We start from the raw sequence: 22,578 nt of genomic DNA, 5'->3' as shown, positions 1-22,578 counted from the left end.
TTTAAAACATGATGGATGATGGCAAGAGGTTGGCAGTCCCCTCGTCTCCCCTACTTTTACTTGGGGCAGGTTGTAATGCACCCTGAAGTTTTCTGATACTGTTCCTAGTAGGCATGAAGGGTGATTTTGGCTGATGACTGCCTGTGAATACAGGGGACAGGACTTGACAGCCTGCGAGCCCCTTTCCAGGCTCATCACTACTCCTTGACTGGGTAATAAACCAAGTTAAACAGCTCATCAGGCTAATGCCAATGTCAACAGCCAACAGGACACACAGAAGGAGTGAGGCTACCGCTGTGTTCATTTGCCTTCAACTCCCCAAATGACCAGGCATCCATTTAAAATTAGCCTGGTCTGGTTGTGGCTGCTAGAATAAGTCTGGAGCGAGGCTCAAACTCGTGCCTCTGGAGTTTCTGCAAAGTACTTTAGCTGTTCTGCCATACCTCAAGTGAAGGCTCCAATTATGCAGAAGCAGCATCCTTATTAAGGCTAATCTACGCATGCATATTAATTCACAGCACTAAATTCTGGTGCATATCACACCTCAGTTTATTGCTCCTGGACACCACAGGTCCATGTGCACCCAGGACCACAGCATGTTGAGCCAGGTCAGAGCAGCCCCAGCTGGGAGGGAGCCCGGTGGGGGGGGTCAGCCTGCCTGCCCAGGGCTGCTCCAACCTGGCTCAACATGTGGCAGAGGGGCTGGTTGGAGTATGAAGGTGCACGTAGCTGGCAGGCAGTCCCCACACTGAAGCACCCTCAAGTCCCCACCAGCCGGGTCAGCATCTACATGTGTTGCTGCGCACAAAAATAGAAGTACAATCCTGCTGCAGAGCTCATTAGATTCCTATTACCTAATTGGACCACAGGTGTAGATCCCCAAAACATTTACTGTGGAGCTAATTAGGCAACTTTCCAGTAGACGTTTCATGTAGGCATGACCATGCAGTAGGAAACAGAGCAGCAATTTTGTATTGAAGTAACTGATATAGAGATGCCCGCTCTCAATCACTGCAATGGACTAAGCTACCAGAGGAGCAACATGGGGCGGTAGTGTAGGTTACTTTTAAATCATCATAAAGGCACTTAAAATGAGAACATTCATCCATTATTAAAGGGTATTAACCTGGGCTAAGTACCCTCAAAATGTTTTTAAAAAGTTATGCCAATTGAAGCAAGGTTCTCTTGTATCTGTTTTATCCAGGTCCTTCCAGTACTGTTAGTCTGCTCAGGGGAGATAAAACACCTAGTTTTCATTCCTCCAGCATCTCAAGATGCACTATTCCCAATCTTTGACACTCGTTTGCTCTGTGGACAAACTTCCAAACCTCCTGAACTGTTACTTTCCGGGGGGCGGGGGAGGAGACTGGCCCACCCATCCCACCACTCCCCACCTCTGCTGGCCACTGCACCACAGCTCAGCTTGTTCCCCCATAATCTTCATTTGAACTGAACAGCAATTCATTTGAAGTGGCTCGGTCATCAGCCCCCTTACCCGAACTGGGTCTCAGCTCTGCCCCAGTGTGGCATGCAGTGAGCCCGCTGGGTCCCAACTCTGCCCTGCTTCAAGTACTAACCTAACTACAACCCCCACAACTCAATCCTAATACAGTGACATGTGCAAAATGTTCATCCTTTATTTTATTTTTCTTCTTTTTTCACTCCTCTCTCTTTATTGCTCCCCCCTGCCCGTTCACTTCAAAGAGGTTTTTTCCTAAGATTTTTCTCCTCTCACCCATGGCTCTGGCTGGTTCCTGCTGGCTGCAGAGTGAGGGAAGTCAGACCATGGTTTCTCTGTCTCCGAGTTACCTTCCAGCATCACCCACCTCTCCCACCAGAGACAATGAACAAAGTCCTGGCTTCTACTCATGACCCTGCTCATCAGGCCCCCTAGTAGCATGTCACAGCTGTGCAGGTCTCCGACAGCATTAAGCCTGACTCTCCAATTGCTCTGAAACTATTCTAACATTACAACAACTTCCCACAGGTTGAAAATGTTTTAAAGCTAACCTGTAACAGCACCCATGGGCATGCACATTTGCCATTTCCCTTATCCTTCCAATAATCAATACTTGTACTGTATTACTGTCTCATTAAGCCTAGAAGCTGGTTTTCCCCAGAGTGCTACAGCTTTTTATTTGTTTTTTGGGGGGTGGTGGGAGACGGAAGAGACTATAACAGCGTGGACTGCAAAAGATGCATTAGCGACTCAGCAAATCGAAGTCCTATCGCTAAGGCAACTCTTTTTAGACAGACTTCTGCCCATGGGGGCGGGGGGGAGAGGACAGAGAGAAACCAGTAAAATCATACACATTAATTTGTGTAAGAATTAAACTATTTGTTTGTTAGGTTTCTGGATACTGCACCTAGTCTGAGCATGTAATTTTACCCCCAGGAGGAAAATGTGTCATTATTTAGACTATTTTTTTTCCACTTAATGGCTTGCAGACAAGAGCCCAAAAAAAGAGAAAAAAAAAAAAAGAGTCACTCACCATACACACATTACAGACAGATTCATGTTTTATCAATGAAACAAAGACACGTAACCATCTTTTATGATGAAGATTTGCACCCTTGATATTGAATTGGTTTAACATAATTTTGTTTCTATAGTCCAATGCACAGACAAAATTAAGATAGCTTACTAGAGAGCCAGCATTATTTTTTTGTTTTAAATAAAGCTTGTACATACAAAGCAAGAGAACTCTGACAACAAAATGAATTCCAGTATTCATGAAATTTAAGTCTAGGGAATACACACACACACGATTTGATCTATACTGCTCTATGTATTTACTTTCTATGCAACATTTTGAGGACCATTTTTGTACAAAACCTTTATGCATTTTCTTAAACAAACCACTTCAATTCTGAAGCAAAAGGGAGATCAGCAAATGCAAAATTTCACCTTGATTCTTCAACATGCATACAGAACTCCAAGTGACAATCCTATGTATCCCACTGCTAAAATTAAGTGTCTGTGACTTTCCTTAATTTTAAAATCTCTGCACCTGTAAAATAAATTAATGTTGTGCCCCCTTGAAGTACTGTAATCCAGAGTTTAAAGGCATGCTGGACAGTAAAAAACCCAAACAATTAAAGTTTTGTCTGGATGAGGTATCCAGTTTGTATCCAGGAGCCCTGATTGCTTTGTCTAGAAGACAATTTTATGGTGCAAAAGCAATTCTCCCAAATGTGACAACGTGATAAAATACCATTAAATAATTTGTGCAACAGTGAAAGTGTAGGGGAGCAGCTGTAATAGTTGCATAGACAGTTTTAATTTTTAGGTTTTTTTCCCCAAATACTGTTTGATGATCATTTATTTGTTCCTGGGTGCTTTCCCACCCCTTCATTCTTAAAATCTTCCAAATAATTTCCACTCTTTAAATGATTCCTTCTCCTAAACTAGTTACACTTTACACATTGTCCCAAGGCAGCATTGTGAACTTTTACTTCCATCCAGATTTCAATAGCAGATCTTGGCTCCAAGAAGCTTGCCAAAATACTGAAAATTAAGCACATTCGAGCCACTTTGCCTCTAAAATCATTCCTTTATTTAACAAAAAGTTAGAATAGAGAAAAATTGTAATCACTGATACCAACTAGGCAAAGATTTTACATGCATTATTAGATTTTAGATTTGTTACCCTGTTTCCCCTTACATGCCAGTTGACTCATTTGTCTCATCCACCTGTTGCATCTCATCTCTTAGGCTTCAGTGCTTTGGGACACTTGCGTTTGTACAATACCTAGCGTAAGAGGGCTCAGCCTCACTGCGATCATTATGCTCTGCTACAACATCATCATTTAATAAGGATGGTATTTAGGTCCTTCACAGGTACGGTACTGGAATGCTTCTGCACACCAGATGTATATTAGCAGCATTTTAAGCTTCAACATATATTTTACACCAAGTAAATTTGAAATTACAAAACGACAGAGATAAAAATTACTGTAACTTTATTTTGCATGTTAAGATAATACAGATTTGAACAGACTAGCAGTTAATGTAAAACAATTTGCCACATTTAAAATATATACATATGGGATTTATACAATAGCCTGATAAAATTGTGACTCAAGTGTTAAGACACTTACACGATGGATACATCTGACAGGTTTAATTACATCAAAAAGGGATTTATAACAGATTAAACTTATTTGAACGTTACCGAATCTCAAGCCACTGCATTCCCTCTTGTCAACAGAGTCCCAGTTTTTCGGAAAGGCTGCCTTTTCAAATCAGTTGAAGTAAACATCCACCTCCCAGCCGTTCCAGTTGTTATAGCTGAGTGTAGGATGTTTACATGAACTAAAAGTCAGTGTAACAATAAGAATACTGCACTGGCTTTCAAGATACCCACTGCACTTCTGAAAGCATGTGCTTCGGCACATTACGCGAGTACGGTTTGGTACCATGCATAGTACACATGCAGTAAGGTTATTAAACCTAGTGGACCGTAAGAAATCAAAACATGCACTTTTGGCATTTGGATAATGTTAATTCATACATACGCTTTACAGTCCCAGATATTAGGCCATAAGACACTGAGCATGAAATGGAGAAAAGATCTTCTCAACCCTTAAGTGGCTTGCTCTTGACACTTAACTAGCAAAGTTCCTTGTAGTTCAGTCGAGAGAACGCTGTAAATAAAACTTCACATACTTCAAATGTTGCGATTACTTCTGATACAAAACATTTTCAAAAATAAAGAAAAGTTGACCCAAATGCGTGGGGAACATTGGCAACTGGGGGAACAAAATGATGAGCAGTTGGATGTTTTGACAACTGGCCCCACGGTACCTCCTTAACAAACACTATTTCTCCCAAATGAACCCTTCAGACCTCCTCTGCTCTTTGATACAACCCCCTCCTCTCCTTTATTCTCCAATCCTCGAGGGCTCAGCTGGCAGCAGTCAAAGGAGCAATGGAGAAGATTCTCCCTTATGTCATACTCTCTCTTAACAGAGCTGTTTCCATATCATGTATGTGCAGGACAAACGTACAGTGCACATGCAGTTCTGGTTTGCAGCGGTACCTGGAAAAGAATCGTACGGACGACACCAGGTAAAGTTCCAAACGCATTCCGTTTCTGTATAGATCGGGGCGGGCAATTATTTCAGGCGGAGGGCCGCTTACTGAGTTTTGGCAAGCCATCAAGGGCTGCGTGATAGGCAGCCAGGGGCAGATAAATAAATGTTTAACATTTTTTGGGGCCCCACGAGCCAGACAGAATGGCCTGGAGGGCCGCGTCCGGCTCCCAGGCTGCATTTTGCCCACCCCTGGTATAGATAATACAATGAACACAACATGTATGTACTGATCCCTCTGCTTCTCTTTTTCTTTCAGCTTATTTCCCTCCCTTCCACTATTTGCGGTCTCTCCCTTGTTGGTCTAATTCCTCCTCCTCTCCTGCTGCCTGTCCCTCGTGTGGCCCTCTATTTTGGACTCTCTTCTTTTTCTTAAATGCTTACCCCCCACCTGTTAACTGAGCAAGTGCTACAAGTTATGGGGATGGGAGGATGGCACTAAGTCTCACTGTTGCCTAAGCCTATGAATGATCCATTTTACATTCACAATAATAAAGATCTGTCTAAGGCTTTAGGAACCCTAACAATCATATACTAATGCAGTTAATTTCAAAGCATTGAAATAATTTCCACAAGGATTCAGTCAGCCACCCCTCCAAAAACTTTATTAAAATAGGTGCCCAAAGTGTACCTGGAAAGTCAAATTCAAGCTATTTCCCACAAACAGGAGTGAAGGGGAGAGCATAGAAGATCAGAGCTCCCCTCCACCCCCACCGAATCAAACATCCAATTCACATTTCACAAAGTTAGTTTAACAGGAATCAGATCAATGAAAATTAGAGGAAAAACTATTGTCATCTCAGGCTTGGAAAGACTATGATGCTATTGGCCATATGAGGTTTTACTACAGAAGAATTAAAAAAAAAAAAATCAACAGAAAATGATTGATTTCAAAATTAAAGCCAACAATGCCTTTAACTTGCCTTGTCAAGCCCAGGTATTAAAGTAGAGTTATGCAATTAACTGTTCTGAAATTCTTAATCCTCAAGAACAAGGCAAGCAAGGGAGTAGACTGCCAGCCTTACTCTGATGGCCTTAGGTTTTCCTTCATATAAGCAGACCCTTATAATACTTGAAAGATTTTTCATTATATCTGTATAAGCTAATCAAGCTGAACAGGTCCCATTCATTTACATAAACCATTTTAATTAAGTTCCTGTATTGTATTTGCACAGTGGTTTGAAGATGTAAAGCTCTGTACAGATGTTAAGTGTTACAAGCAACCTGTTCAATAAATAGCAGTTTAGTACACTGTCATTTAGCTTGTTCACGTTAAATGCCGAAGGCAAAAAGTACTTGATAACAGAAATACAATAACTGTGACTATCAAAATACAAGAATAGGGAGCAATCTAGCTTAAACCAGTTATAGGCAGTGAATGTTAGCAAATCATTAGCTTTCCAATGCTTGCAACGTAAATTTCCCAACAATAAGAGATCTCCATATGCCCTGCTCTGATTAGAGTACCTTAAAAAATTGCCATAATAAAGTTCAAGAGGCTAACTAGTACACCATCATGCAAGCACTATAAAGCTGTCAATGTCTGATTATTTTTAAATGGGTGCGAACTCTTTTATGAGAATCTGCAGAGGTTGAATGGATGGAAGATAATGCTATCACATAAAAATCAAGAAATCAGGCTTCAATTAGAAAAAAAATAAAACCTAACTGCTTTGTAAGTCAGAAAAGCAAAATGAATATTACTACTTTCAAAGAAAACTGGAGAGCTAAAATACAGACAGACTGTTCCAGATAGAAGTAGAATCAGAAAACGAGGGTTGGAAGGGAGCTCAGGAGGTCACATCTAGTCCAACCACCTGCTCAATGGAGGACCATCCCCAGCTAGATCATCTCAGCCAGGGCTTTGTCTAGTTGGGTCTTAAAAACCACCAAGGATGGAGATTCCACCACCTCTAGGTAACCTGTTCCAGTGCTTTACTACCCTCCTGGTTAGAAAGTTTTTCCTAATATGTAACCTAAATATCTGTGACAGGGACAAACTTTTATGCCTGGTGCAAGTACCGGCCTGCCCCTGTCTACGGGTCAGCCACCCGCCTCACTTGCCTGCCATGCCTTGTTTATGAAATGTAATTCTTACATCGTTAGGGCTGGAAGGGACCTCAAAGATCATCAAGTCCAGCCCCTGCCCCAGGGGCAGGAAGTCAGCGATGGTTGAAGGATCCCAGCAAGATAAAGAGGTTAATGGGAGGTTGCCCATTATATATCCCGATATGGGGGGAGGGAAAGAAGGGGTGGGGGGCTATCTATGGCTCCGTTCCACCCCTATACCACAGACCAAGCCTCGCAGAAGACACTTCAGGCAGCCAACTCAACCATCCCCTTCGGCTTCCCTTTAAGCCCTGGCCCTGTCTCAGGCCAGTCAGGACCCCGAGCTTTTCTGCTCTATATGGGCATCCCTCATGGTGGGCCCCTGGTCCTTTTGACCCCTGCTGGGCCCTGCCCCCAGCATTGACCAGTTGGGCCCTTTGGGTTAGGTCTAAGTCTCCTGCCTGCACTCAGGGATCGGGGTCCCCCATTCCCGGCTCAGATGTTTCACAAAGCGTGCCTGGCCCAGAAAGTCACTCAGTCCACCAGACTCAGGTGCGTCAAGAAGATTACCTGGCCTTCCCTGGATTAGATGGATCATATAAAAACTCTAAGGTGAGGGCTGGGTTTAAGGTGCCCCTACCCACCATTCACTGGGGTGGTAAGTGGCCTGGCATTTACCTGGGGGCCCCGTGCAACTGGGAGCCCCACCAAATCACCCACTCCTGGCAGGCTGCAGTTTTAGGTCATGTCCAGGACTAGAGCCTCCTGGCTTCTACCTGAAAGATGTTCCCATGCAGCAGCCCAGCCAAACGATGTTTCTTGCCTGCCTCCAAGCAGCAAACTGCTCTTGTTTATATAGGAAGCCAAAGGTCTAAAATGGCCGCTGTAATCAAACACCTGCTGACTGCTTAATCTAGCCCAGAAAGTGGCAGGCACCACTGGTGCCCTGCCACAACATCCCTTGCTGTAACTCAAGACCACTGCGTCTCATTTTGTCATCTGCCACCACTGAGAACAGTCTAGCTCCATCCTCTCTGTAATCACCCTGCAAGTACTTAAAGGATGCTATCAAATCCTCCCTTTAAATTCGTGTGGAGTAAGAGAATCAGCAACACTAATAATGTTTGGAAAAGCAAGCAAACAGAAAAAAAAAAACCTTTATGGAATCAGGCAACTGGATGGAGAAAAACCATGCAACAATATAAAATACTTCCTTCGTCTCAAAAATGTGGGAGGAGTAGGAAAGCAGTTTTTGTAGTGACCACTGAATTCTTATTGAAATAATCATTCCAAGGATACCAGGTTTTTGTTGTTTTAGTGGTATGTTAAGACACCTAGAGCAGTGGTTCTCAACCTTTCCAGATTTAAGGCACCCTTCCATTGCTTTTGTGAATTGGGAAGCACGCCATTTTAAAAATGGTTTTGTTACAGTGCTTACCTCTTTGCAGAGGGGTTGGGCAGTGGGAACAGGACAGCAACAAGCCTGAGCCTGCATATCAGCTCACACCTCACAGCACTCTCCAAAGGATCTCATGGCACTCCAGGGTGCCCTGGCACCCTTGTTGTAAAAAATCACTTATAAAGTCCTTCTAAGTGTCTAGATAAGGAGTTATTACATAAGCACAGATTAGCATACTGCCTTAGAGAATATGAAGGCCCAATTATCCAGAAGTGTCAATATATATTTCATGGAAGAGTTTTTCTCATCTTGGCCTAGACCTATATTTAAAATTACTGCCAACAATTTTGAAACTGCTACCCAGTCCTAAAACACTGAGGATGCAAAACTGCAAAAGGAAGCAATATGAGAAGTGGAACATGCTGTTTATACAGCATGTGTCAATATATCAGACTAGGAAAACAAATTCTCACTTTAAATCTTTGTTAAAAGAAGTGGCAAAATGAAGAAAACCCACAAATTGCACATGTACTGTTATCCCCAAGTCAGGAAAAAAAATCATGTAAAACACTACATATTAGTATGCATTAATAATCCAGCAAACAGAATCATGTATGGGGTTTGGACTAGATGATTCCCAAGGTCACTTCCAGCCCCAAGAGAAACAGCAGTAAATACAATATCCACAGAATAGCACTAGACAACCATGGTAATAACACAGCATTTAAAATCTTATTTTAGAAGAAAAATATTAAAACAAACATCATGCATCTAATGAACAAGGGCTGCACTTTAAAATCTTGTTTCTCATGACAACAGTCATCAAGAGTCATCTATGGTGCCACAGTGCACCAATAGTGTACCTTAGCCAGCAAGTTAAAAAGGTGAAGTTATCTCCAGCGACTATCCAAGCTGTCGTCAGTGCAGGCACAGCACTGAACTCACAGCCTGGAGGTTGGGGGCAAAGAAATCTCTGTGACCACCCGGACCCTGGCTGCTCTTGGGTCTGGACATGCCTCCCATTTAACTGCGACTATGAACTTATGGACAGAAAGGTAAAGTTCCAGGCATAAACCTGGAACAAAACCCATTGCAGCAATACACTGATAGTGTGATTGTACGGTACATGCAAGGTGTGTCAGGGGCTTGAAGCTTTCTAAACATTAAGCCTGATCAACGTTTGCATGCTGACCTCCTTAGACTGCCCTCAGGGCTCATCTAAGTGATGACAGCCTCTTTGGCTGTGGTTTCTTTGTTAACAGAAGCAGCAAAATGAAGGCAGGGAAGGGTCTTCTACAGTGCCAAAAACTGGGGGAAATTCTGCAGTCAGGACAAGGACTTTTAAGGCCCCTTCAGAGGTGTAATTAGGAAGTGTTATACTCTGGCTGCACCTCCATTCTTGTGCCCCCTTTGAGCTGGCCTCCAGGCCTTGTGACCCACTTGCTCACCTAGTTACATGACTTGGTCCCTTTATTTCAGTCTGCCCATTTTACCAGCCGTAAGTGTGCTGGAGGGGAGCAGAGGCTCTCGCTAACCATTTAACCACCCCCCTCTTCCCAAGCACACCCCTCTTCTGGGTTTTTCCTTGCTGTCAGGGTGCAAGCAGCTGGATACACTTAAATGAAGAGCTGAAAAGCTGGACTCGGGGCTGCACAGGAGGCTGATAAGCAGAACAGGAACTTGCTGACAATACAAAGAAATCCAGACCTTCACTGGCAACTGCCAAAGACTACACTGCTCCTAAATTTGTTTTCCCCCCCTTAATTTAAGTTCTGGGACAGTAATCTCCACATTTTGTAATGTAAATATTACCTTTTTCTCTTTATACCAGAAGATATGGCTTCTCATTCTAGGCTGAAGCTACAGGTCGCGTTTCCATGTCGTCTGCTTTCTCTCCACAGCAAGCTTACACAGTGCCAGGATAAGACTCATAGCCAAAGGCACAAGTCATTAAAAAAAAAGAACTACATATATTTATACCTGTTTTTTTCTTTCCGACGTAGTTGAGAGTAGCCAGTGGCAGCAAACATCTGACTGAAAGCTAGAATTTCTCTTACAGCTTCCAGTCGGGGATGTTTACAACAACAGACTCCCATTCATCATTATACTGCATAAAGCTGCATAGCCGTGGAAGTCACCTTCAAAAGGAAGAGGAAAAAAAAGAAGAATTATAAAAATGCATTTTCATAGCATTCCTACAGATTCCTGTTTCATCAATTCTGAAAAAAACAGCCTGCCACATTTGACAATAAGGCTTTTGTAGGTTAAAAAAAGCACAGCCGTGTTCCTTTAAGGTTATCAATATTTGGAACGTAAAATAATCAATTATGCTGCATATTAATCATTTTGAACTTAAAGCACCTGTTAAGAACGGCTTCCTGTCTCTTTATGCCTTTATTTCCAGAGCTTTCTTTGAACGCCTGCTCTACCTTCCCTGACATGCAAGAAAAAAAAAAAATGAAATATTTATTATAAAAAGCTGAAACTTACTACAGCCACCCAAACCATGGCTGTAATAATAATAATAATAATAAAAAGAAGATTTACAGACTGCTGCTGAAGTTCATTTATATTCAATCTTCGGACAATCAGATTACATTTCTTATGTTTAAAAGGCAAAAGCTTTATTCTAAGTTGCCTGTCCTACCAACTCAGACTAATTGGTGGATGGAGAGATTGGAGGAAAAGATATGTATATCAATCTGGGTCCTTTCTGCTTTTCATGTCTTCGCCAGAAAAAGAAAATTCTGTAGTCAGAGATGAATTGACATTGCTGATGTGACAGAGTCTAATCCAACTCTCCCCAACTTCAAGGGCTCCACAATACTAAGAAGAAGTACAATTCAATAAGGAGTTGCTATCTTTACACTCAAATCCAAAAGACTCATGTGCCAAGGAAGTTAAATGTGGCAATGCTTAACTTCAGACGTCCCCCACTGAGTGGAAGCCCAGGCACTGACTCTGTACACTGCAAGGGAGAGTACAGGCAAGTCTATACTGCTTCCACAGCGCTCTTCGGTACACCACGAAGAAGCACTCCCTGCTCGCCAGGTCCCTCTGTGCAGGCTGAACCCAGGCAGGAGGCAGGGAAGCCGCCCTGTCCACAGGGGCTCCTGGGCCCAGAATCCTTCCAACAGGATGTGCCTACATCCATTTTCTGGAAGAGCTGACCAGGGCACCTTTGAAAGCACAGGCACTCGGGGAGATGGCCACCGCATTAGAGAACAGCCTAGCGATAACAGCCCTTGTCCAGGAGGTGAGAGCATTAGGTTATAAACCTGGGTATGCACTAAGGCAGAACTGCAGGTACCTAAGGACCGTTCAAGTCAAGCTGGGAGACGCCTAATGGATTTGGACACCCACAAGTGGAGACAGCTGCTGAGTTGCTGCATTTTGGATCACAGCTTTAAACTTAAGCAGACTACAATCCACCTAAATCCTATTTTAGGCATTATGTCCTTCTGTGGATCCAGCTCTTAATCACAAAGGCCCTAACCCTACAATGTGCAGAGGCCCATAAGTGGAACCCAAGACCATAGCACCTACCTATTGGTTCTAGGTACAAAATTAAGTCTACCACACTCTCGAAGGCCACTCTTTGTTTTTGGAAACATCACCCAAAAACAAGCATAGAGGTTTTATATTTAGTATTAAGTATACCTGCAAAATAAAATTTTGCTGACAAAGCATTTTACAGCCAGCTGTATATTCGTTCTACGTGACTGAGAATCATTCAGCCAAATATATTTGTTCTTTCAAGCAAATCAAACTAAAGAGGACCACAAGTGCTCCTTCTCCCCCCACCCCAACATACAAACCCAAATGAACACCTGGGCTTCACGATACGCCTTCCCATTCGATTCTTTGACTTACACATTTAAAGTCCCTCAATTACTGAAACCCAAATCACATTCTGTTTATACAAAAGGTTTACTCCTCAAATTCAAAACTAAGTGGTCATTTACTAACTATTCCAGGGGTATACAGGATTAATGAGGAAACTACATGCAGTCTCTATGGATACCATGCTGACCTTCATTGTTTTTGAGGATAAACTTAAAAAGCCAGTGGCCATTTAACAACAACAGTCTTTTTGGGCTACTGCAGAACTGAAATTTCTGATTTTATACAGAGGTATGCTCCAGGTATTTGACTAATTAAGCAACTGAACATTATGTTGCAATGAACCGTTAATTACACCATTCTGCTTGAACCCTTATTTCCTACGATACAAACGAAGGTTACTACAATGTCATCTATCAAAAGAAGTAATTTGACCTGAATGAACTACCTTTCCCTTTTAGTTCAAAGATATTATCTCTTCAAACAAGAGCCAGCACACGCACAGTTTCTTGTCATTTTAATCAATTTTAATTCAAGCAGACAATGCAGATGGTTTATTAAAGACAAGTGCCAGCCTGGTAAATGGGTGTTATATAAAATGCTGTAGAGAAAGTGCAGGCTGAATCCATTCCATTGTTTCCACCTATCCAAAAACTTCACCTCTCTTTTTGAAATGGAGTGGGGAGCACGTTTTAATCATCCTGAAACAGCTGGTCTTTCAGATCCATGGCATGCTAAGCAGGGACACTATTCCAGTGCCACACAGAAGATGAATATTATCTTTTGCTGAGTGCAGGAATGGGGAAGGTTGAGGATGGGGGTGGGGGGGTGAAGAGAAAGGCTGCAAGCAGTCTATTAAGGCTACAGTAGGAAACTTGAAACCTTTATTTAGACCTAACCATTGACTTGGTTTCAGGCAGGAAACATCATACATTTGTCATGCCCCAATAAGCACGTGAGGATTATCCGCTAGGATGTCCTTCCGAGTTTAAATACATTCTTGGTATGGACAAATGTACATTTGTAGCTGCTTCAGAAGGGGAGGGGAGGGGACCTGCTTTTTGGGACCAGGCAGCCATTGTTAGGCTGTAACCATTATGCCTGCATGAGTTTGCAGCAATGTTAGTTCAGCACAACCACCCCAGCTTTAGTCCTGCTTCATCCAGGGTGACAGCGGGGCAACTCCACTCCTATCACCACAGGCTCATGCACACGAACAGCTGCTTCCTGGTTCTCAGCTGCAGCTTCTCCTCCCCTTCTGAAGTCCCTAGGAGTGTACATGACCCCACACCCTCCAAGAATGAGAAAAAAATACCACCATGATCAACCTCACAAGGTATTTGCAACGTTCAACAAAGAGCAAGCTTGCCCACTCCATACCCCACCCCTCTGCTCAGAATAATGTAGTCTTAATCTGCAATCTCTTCCAATCCTAAAACAAGAGAAGACTGTATCCATCCATGATTTAGGGTTATTCACAGGTGCCATATATAGATATAGATATATTGTGCACACACACACACAAAGATAATCTTTTTCTCTACATGGACACAGGTGCAACTCCCATGTCAAATGGGACTACTTTTAGTACCCAGCCAATGATATGAAATACACCTGCTACCTTAGAAATAACTGCAGAGGGAGTTGCATACTCTTTTTGAAGTCAAGGTCTTTCAAGTGGTTAAACAGCTTAGCCGCAGAAGCCTCATGCAGGTGAAAATCTGACAGGTAAGTATGCTTGTTAATAACAAAGACAAACAAGGAATAGACAAATGTGCAATTATCCTGCATAGTTATTACTGCACCTCACTGCTAGTTGTAAGGGAAGCAGATAATAGCCTGTTTGTCTTCTGCTAAAGAGCTATCCTGGGATGGACATGGACGGACAAAATGTTGCCTAGTATAACTTGTATTGATCAAGTTTTTCCTACTATCCCAGTGGTTACTCTCTACCAGAGTGGCCAAGTTTACCCTAGGTTTAGGAGTTTGCACTACCGGACTATTTTTCTTTACCTCACCTGCTACTGTCCCCTCAGAGCGTGCAAAGCCAGTCACGCTAATATAAACATTTAATCCTGTCAAGGACATTTGTTGGGAGTTAGGCAAAAAAATTATGAAGAATGGAGGAAAACTGATAAAGCTAACTGGAGTATTCAAACTGGAATTCATTCCTTCAGTGCTACAATTTTGGTTGAAAAGGCACTTAACCCTATTTACTAGGGGAGTGTACGTGCTTATTTTTAAGCAAAACATGGGGAAGTGGGGCAGGGCATGTGCGCGTGCACATGTGCATACGTGTAGATGTTTACAGAACCAAATGCACCTTTTTCAAAATCCTCAATTTGTTATGGACTGAAACCAGAGAGAACAAACACCTTCGACATTAAAAAGGAGTTAAATATTTAATCACCCATGAGAGTATGGATGCAATGCACATAAATAATTTAAAAATGTTTTACTCCTTCCAAACTTTGTACGAACACTAACTTTACAACACATTTGCAAGGTCAGTATATTTATTCCAGTTTTTCAGGTACTGAAATGCAAGAGGCTAAGTGATTTTCCCTAGACCAGGTGCATCCAAGATACAGGCTGCATCCAATCCACTGAACTGCTCCATCATGCTGCTGGGCGACAGAAGTTGGAGAATCAGCAGGAGAGGGCAGAGCCTGCTGCAGAACTTGGGCCCCCACTGGATGTGGCCATTAGCAGCAGGAGGGCAAGGAAAGGCTGTGCTTCCACAGGCCTTAGGGCAACCAGGGCAGCTGGCCCACCACCTGACCTCTACTGCTGCTGCCAGCCCTGCAGATCTGACCTGGGAGGAGTCCTATTGCCCAGATTCAGCCTAGGGCGAGCCTAGGGCCTGCTCTAGGCCAAAGAATCTGCCAGCACTCAGATGAGAATTTGAGAATTGCAGCTTCTCTCCTGCACTTAAATCCACTTGATCTTGCGTCTTACATAACACCTTTTTCTTTACACACACGCGCACACACTGGCCTAGACAGAAAGTGTGCATGACTATTTCATATAGGCCTACTATGAGCACGTGCACGGAAAAAAAAGAACACAGACATTCACGGTTCTTACAAAAAGGAATGCAATTTTCAGAAGTTATCCGTGCATCCCTGCTATGTCATCCTACAACACTAAGCCATGCAATGAGTTCTGCAATAAGCATACTGCAAAACAGAAGCCTTGGTTTGCCTACTAACTCTGGAAGGAAGCAATAAAAAGATACAAACACTTGCATCAAACATGAGAATGCTAAAGAGGGAGAAGTATAGGACTAGAACATTTGGGTAAAAAATATAGCCTGGTTAAAGATAAGAACATCAAGAGTCAGGGATTCACACAAGGACCGTCTATATTTAGTGGTTCTCAGCCCTTCCAGTCAGTGCTCCTTCATAATGGTTTTGAATGTGGAAGCAACCCCGGTTGAGAACCACTGCTGTGCTGCCTCTACTTACCTCAGTGCTTCTCAACCATGTGCTGCTGCCTCCAGGGAAAGCTGTCCTGCACAGCCGGACCAGGAAAGGCTACAGCATGTGTGCGCTCTCCCGACTCATTACTGTTCTCCAATAACCCTACAGCAAGCGGGAGAACCGACCTGTGCCACAGACCTTCCTGGTCCAACCTAATACGGTATCTCCCAGAAAGAGAGATGCAGGGCAAGGTGAAATGTCCCATGCACCCCTGTTTCCAGGAAGAGCACCTGGGTTGGGATTTGGGGGGGAGGAAAGAGTAAGTAGAGGGGGAGAACGGACTGGGAAGAGCTGCAACACAAACCAGGTCTTCTGCTTTGCTTCAGGGTTATCAGAAAACCCTAATGCAGGAAGAGCATGCATGCATGGCATGTCACAGTCCTGCAAACGGGGAAGTTTTTCCTGGCTATCACACCACTGGCCTATTCGGTGGTGACCCAGTGGTCAGGGCTGCCCCTAAGGAAATGAGTTCTGCCCACTGGCTCCTGCTTGGCAAGGATCAACCCCAGAAAGAAGGAGGTGAGGATGTCCTCACAGTGCCCCAAGTCACTGCTCCTGAAAAGACTGGAAAGTCAGGTTTTGAATGCAGTGCTTGAGGTACCCGTAAGATCATCTTCATTGCCTTATATCCAGAGATGAGGGGCATGGAATAAGAGTAGGCAGGTGGGGCTCATTTCTTTGACAGTGATGAAACACTGTCACCATGGCACAGACATACCCTTAGGACCTGCCTTCCCATGCCAGTCTATTTCTGGAGTACTAGGGCAGAAGATGAACCCAATGCTGCCAGTTACAGACAAAGAGAAGACAGAAAGACTTGGCATTTTATTATGTGGAAAAGAATGAATAATACAAGATTAAATGCAAATTGCAGTGTCTTTGTAAGGACACTAAAAGACAGAAGGCAAGAAACATTACTTGTCAAAAAATGGCAAAGATTAACGCAAGATGAGTGCGATGTTTCATACTGACAAAAGCAGAACTAGGGATCAGCTAGGAAAGACAAGAAGATGATGCAATCAAAGCCCAGATCCTGCTTCAAATGGATTTAAACCTAGCTGCCCTTGTACCTGTACAAGCTTGTATGCAACTACTTTGGGCAAGCCCACAAATTTACAGCCTGCACAAACTAAGAACAGAGGAGGGAAAGAATGGTGATTTTATCACTGGTTTCCCCCTGGTTCGTTCTTAGCTTCAATGAAGGATAGGGAAATAACTAGTTTAGCAGTGGTTTAACAAGAAGATTTAGGAACCCCTTGGTAGCAGCTCGGCGACTAGCAGCACCGAAGGGGGAGCACAGAAAAGGCTCCATCCATTTCCCATCTACATCATGTACCACCAAGCTCACTAACCTTCAATACAGCGGTCAATTAAAATTCATTTTGTTTTTAAAAGTTGGGCTAAAAATATCCTTCCTTATAAGGAATTAAATATAATAAATCACTTTTGAAAAAAAGAAGTTTGACAAAAGTGGAACTTGGTGTTTAAGTTGTTAGGTATCATAAGTTATACATTACCCAGATATTGGTTTATGAAAAAGAGAATGGAGCATTACTTTCCTTGCCCATAATGTTTGTTCCTCAAAGCATAGGCAGCCACTTCTCTGAACATCCTTGCTGGTTTCAACATGCCCAGGTCACAGCAATGTCTGGCTAGAGTTTTGTTTTTAGATTTCAGGCTCCTCCAGCTGGAAAACTCGAGCACTGAACTCTTAACCCAGAAGAGGTTTTTTCCAGCAGCTTAAAATACGTAAGCGTGGTAGAATCACACTGCAAAAGCCTTGCTTACTATAAATCAAAGTAAAATATAAATATATTCATCAAGAAAGTCTAATTGTAGAGGGTTTGCATTCCAGGCCAGTGGGAACCGCCATTATGAAACTTATTTATGCCCCTCAGGCTTCATTACTCCCTAGCTGGCAAATGAACATTATCTGTAGTTCTCTCACTCGAGTCTGATCTGTGTTGTCCTCCTTTCTGCCAAGCTGGAAGAATAAAAATTGGTTCCCCAGAACATGCTTCTGTGCAGTTCCCAGGCAAACAAGTTCAGTGTTCATCTCCAAGTATGAGATCAAGCTCCAGTATAGACTTTCTTTTTTTTCTTTTTTTACCCCTGAAAGGAAAGAGAGAAGTGGGCTGGGAAAACAGGTTGTTTAGTTTGGCAGGATCCTTTTGGGCTGCTCAAATAATCCATTGTAAAAGCAACACTGATACTCATGCAGTGTCTGCACTTCGTAATAAAGATAATTGCATTTCCTGATTTGTCCCCTAGCCTCCATTTCTTTTAAATATGAGCAAATGCTTCAGTCAAGATTAGGTGACCTGGGTACTCTAACCCAAAGCTTCCAACACCTACATTGCTTTGTTAATAAAAGGATATTAAGATCTCTTTTAGGACTGGTTGTGACCTGGGCTAGGAACTAAGCAACAGTAAATCAACTTTAGGAACAAAGGAAAAAAAAATTCTGTTTTTGCTGTTACTTAGTTGGACCTAAATTAATTCACCCTGTTCTGTTCCACTCCCCCAAGCAGTAGAGGAAAAAATGATTTTTTTGAAAGGTTCAAAGTACAAGGCAGCAGGCAAAACTTAAAAGACTTTTTATTATTAACAGATTTGTTTTGGCAAGAGCCTCATCCTCACACAATGAAAGTTTAGTTTAGATTCAAAGATCTTGTTTTTATCTAGGTTCAAAAAGGGACTGGACAAAGTCTTGACGGAAAGGGGCATGAGTGGTTATTGAGCAAGGCAGTTGGGGTAGACACTTTGAATAAGACCTTTCTAGACCTTAAGTGCTGGAGGCAGCAAGTGAAAGTGTAGCAGGGCACTAGGGTGCCTGCTACTAGGAGTGCTGGGATAACCCTTCAGGTGCCGGTTGCCAGCTTACACCTGCCTAGCCAGCTGAAGGAAGGGGCAGGGCCTGGCCCCTATATAAAGCACAGGCAGGAGACCAGAGGCAGTTCCCTACCAGCAGCTAAGGATGTAGGCGCTCCCTGCCAGAAAGGAGAGAAGCCTGAATGCCAGAGCAGTGTTAGTCACTGCAGTAGGATAGAAAACCCGGTAGGCCTGAGCATAGTTATAGCTAGTGGCTTATGTTTAAGTTGTTGCCAAGAGGCTGGTGTTTATGTTACCGTTCATGTTTGTTATGGATTACACCGGGGGTTTGAGTGAGGCTATAAGGGGATGGAGGAGGCCTCATAGGGGACTCACGGTAGTGTGAGGACCCCGGCCCCAGTGACGGCACAGTGTTCTGGGTGTATAGACCCCAGCTCCAGAGAGGGCCGTGGTACGGAGAAGGGGCAGCACTGGAGAGAGGTGCAGAGAGGGACAGGGCCACAAAGGGCCTGAGTGCCAGACGAGGTATAGACCCAGACAGAACATCGTCTTTTCCATCTGCGAGGCTTGGGGCGTGGTATTGGGGTGGAAGGAGCCACGCGTAGCCCCCAAGGCTTGGATACACACAACACCCAAGGCAGGAGAACTGTGGCCAAGTAGAAGAAAGGTAGCCTCCCTATAAAAACACATATACAATCAAAGTCGTGGCATGCGAGAATAGGAGGGTACGAGTCAGAAGCTTGGCACAGTAAAGGAGGCGACAGGGATAGCATGGCGACCCTGACGTTGCTCCTGCCACAGAAAGGAACAGCGGAAAAAACCCTGGTTACACCTTGCTCACTTTCCCTTTCACCATCTATTCTCTGCCATTGTGTGACACAGGCCTATTGGACATGCTGTAGGGTCACGGGCTTAGGCCATCACAAAAAAAAACTGTAAGCCTCCCTTAATAGGAGAGGTCACTGGGGACACATCAACCAATTACTTACATAGATTTCATAGACATTAGGGCTGGAAGGGACCTTGGAAGATTGAGTCCAGCCCCCTACCCCAGGGGCAGGAAGTCAGCTGGGTTCATAGGATCCCAGCAAGATAAACATTCAATTTACTCTTGAAGGTGTTCAATGTAGGTGCTTGAAACACCTCCGATGGCAGGCTGTTCTAGACCTTGGGGGCTCGGACAGTAAAGAAATTCTTCCTTATGTCCAGCCTGAAATGGTCTTGTAGTAGTTTATAACCGTTCGACCTTGTCATCCCTTGGGGCGCTCTGGTGAACAGACGTTCCCCTAGACAGTAGTGGTCACCCCTGATAAACTTATAGGTGGCCACCGGATCACCCCTGAGCCTGCGCTTTTCCAGGCTAAAAAGCCCCATAGCTCTCAGCCTGTTGTCGTACAGGCTGTTTTCCTGACCTCTGATCATGCGCATGGCTCTTCTCTGGACTCTCTCCAGCTTCTCCACGTCCTTTTTGAATTGTGGAGCCCAAAACTGGACACAGTACTCCAGCTGCAGCCTCACCAAGGCCGAGTACAAAGGGAGAACAACGTCCCGGGATTTGCTTGAGAAGCATCTATGGATGCAAGCCAGCGTTTTGCTCACTTTACTAGCTGCAGTATCGCACTGCAGGGTCATGTTCATCTTCTGGTCAATCATGACTCCCAAGTCTCTATCTTCTGTAGTGCAAGCCAGCGTAGCACTGCCAAACCTAAGGATGCTCCAGGTTTTTCCTCCTGAGGTGGAGAACCTTGCATTTTTCAGTGTTAAACACCATCAGATTCTCATCCGCCCACTTGCTGAGCCTGTCCAGGTCAGCCTGGATTGCCCTCCTGTCCTCAGGTGTGGATGCGTTGCCCCAAAGTTTGGTGTCATCGGCAAACTTGGCCAGTCCGCTTCCAACTCCAATGTCTACATCATTAATGAAGATGTTGAACAATATGGGTCCAAGGTCAGAGCCTTGGGGGACCCCACGGGTCACAGGGCACCATGACGATTGACTTCCGTCTATTACCACCCTCTGGGTCCGACCACGGAGCCAATTCCCCAGCCAGTGGATTGCGGTGGACCCCAAGGCCACAATTGGCCAGTTTTACCAAGAGGTGATCATAGGATACCAGATTGAAGGCTTTTTTGAAGTCAAGATATATGACATCAATCTCTTCTTCCTTGTCCAGGTGATAGGTCACCTGGTGGTAAAAGGAAATGAGATTGGTCAAGCACGATCTACGCACAACAAACCTGTGCTGGCTATCCCTCCAGGGCTTGTCAAAGTCAGCTTTGCTGAAGTCAAGTACTTCAGTGTTGCTGACTGACTTGCCAGGTTTATGGCAGATAGTGAAGGTGATCAGCTTGTGGTCTGTCACCCAGCTTCCCATCCATCACTAGGTTGCCGATTAGGTCATTCCCAGTAGCCAGTATCAGGTCGAGCAGCACTTTACTTCTCATTGGCCCGTAGACTTCTTGAGTCAGGTAGAGGTCATCCACGCATGATAGGAAGCTTTGCGACCGCTCGGATTTTGCCGAGTGATCTTCCCATGAGATGTCTAGGTAGCTGAAGTCTCCTATGACAACCATGGTCCTGGAGCATGCGGCCTCAGCCAGTTACCGGGCGAACTCCTGGTCAAGCTCTTGACTTTGGGTGGGAGGTCTGTAGTAGACTCCCACTGTTGTGTCCCCTGTGCCATGTTCCCCACGAATTTTAACCCAGAGAGTCTCCAGTCGTCCACCCTGGTTGCCAACATCAGCTTGCAGGGATGCGTAGCTTTCCTTAACAGAGAGAGCTACACCCTCGCCCCTTTTATCTACTCGATCTCTCCTGTACGAGGTATAGTCATCTATACCCGTGCTCCAGTCATGGGTGGAGTCCCACCAGGTCTCCGTTATCCCTATGATGTCGTAATTATGTGTGTTAAGCAGGAGGACAAGTTCCTCCTGCTTGTTCCCAAGCTCCTGGCATTTGTGTACCGGCAGGCAAGTGTCCCCTTGCGGCAGGGGTGGGCTCCCTTAAGTGCCTTGACCTGCTGGCTTTGCAAGGGTTGCTCAGCGGGCCAGCAGTGGCGGTAGTCCCCCCGTCCCCCAGCGGGCTTAGTTTAAAGCCTGGTGAAGCAAGTCAGCCAGTCTGGCTGAGAAGAGCCTCCTCCCCAGCAGAGAGAGGTGGAAGCCATCCCTTCCCAGTAGCTCGCTGCCTCTCTCCCCAAAGAGCGGGCTGTGATCATGGAAGCCAAAGTCTTCCCGATGACACCAGCGCCGCAGTCTTTGGTTAACTACCTGGATCCTCCTCTCCCTCCTCAGCCCATACCCCAAGACTGGGAGGATCGAAGAGAACACCACCTGTGCCCCCAGACCCTTCAGCCCCACTTCCAAATCCCTGTAGCGCCTCGTGACCCAGCTGGGAGCACTCCAAGTCGTGTCATTGGTGCCTACATGAATGAGCATGGGATAGTGGTCTGTGGGCTGGAGGAACTTAGGGATCTTCTCCGCAATGTCTCGGATGCAGGCCCCTGGGAAGCAGCAGACTTCCCGGGCTAAGAGGTCGGGGCAGCAGATTGCCCCCTCAGTCCCCCTCAGGAGGGAGTCTCCCACAACAAACACTTTACTTTTTGTCTTGGGGAGAGCGGGGGCGGTAGCTACAGTAAAGCCTGTGTTGCTTGCGGGAGCTGGCAACTCAGCAGGCTCAGCTGGGGCTGCAAGAGGTTCATACCTGTTGCTAAGCTCCGGCAGGGCAGAGGCCTTGGTGTGGTGGGCCTTGGGGCCCTTGACTACCTTGGCCTAACCCCTTGACTGGACAGAAGGGGAGGTCTCGGAGTCCTCCCTTGTCAAAGGGGGAGACCATGGTCCACCCTCCACCTCCCAGGGGAAAAGGGTCTGGCAGTAGGAGTCTAT

The 22,578-nt window shown here is 44.7% G+C and overlaps 1 protein-coding gene across 1 annotated transcript in view; it reads right to left on the bottom strand.

Moving 5' to 3' along the window:
• The window catches only part of ZFAT (zinc finger and AT-hook domain containing), a 209,111-nt gene extending 198,547 nt beyond the window's left edge, over positions 1-10,564 (bottom strand). Inside the window, exon 1 of the mRNA XM_019481784.2 lies at positions 10,355-10,564. The gene's annotated coding sequence lies outside the window, so the exon portion shown is untranslated. The remainder of the gene's footprint in view (positions 1-10,354) is intronic.
• Between the last annotated feature and the right edge of the window lie 12,014 nt (positions 10,565-22,578).

Source organism: Alligator mississippiensis, chromosome 3, assembly GCF_030867095.1.
Source record: "Alligator mississippiensis isolate rAllMis1 chromosome 3, rAllMis1, whole genome shotgun sequence".
Taxonomy (NCBI): Eukaryota; Metazoa; Chordata; order Crocodylia; family Alligatoridae; genus Alligator; species Alligator mississippiensis.
The sequence above is the reverse complement of the archived record's forward strand: the minus strand, read 5'-3'. Positions and strand labels throughout refer to the sequence as shown.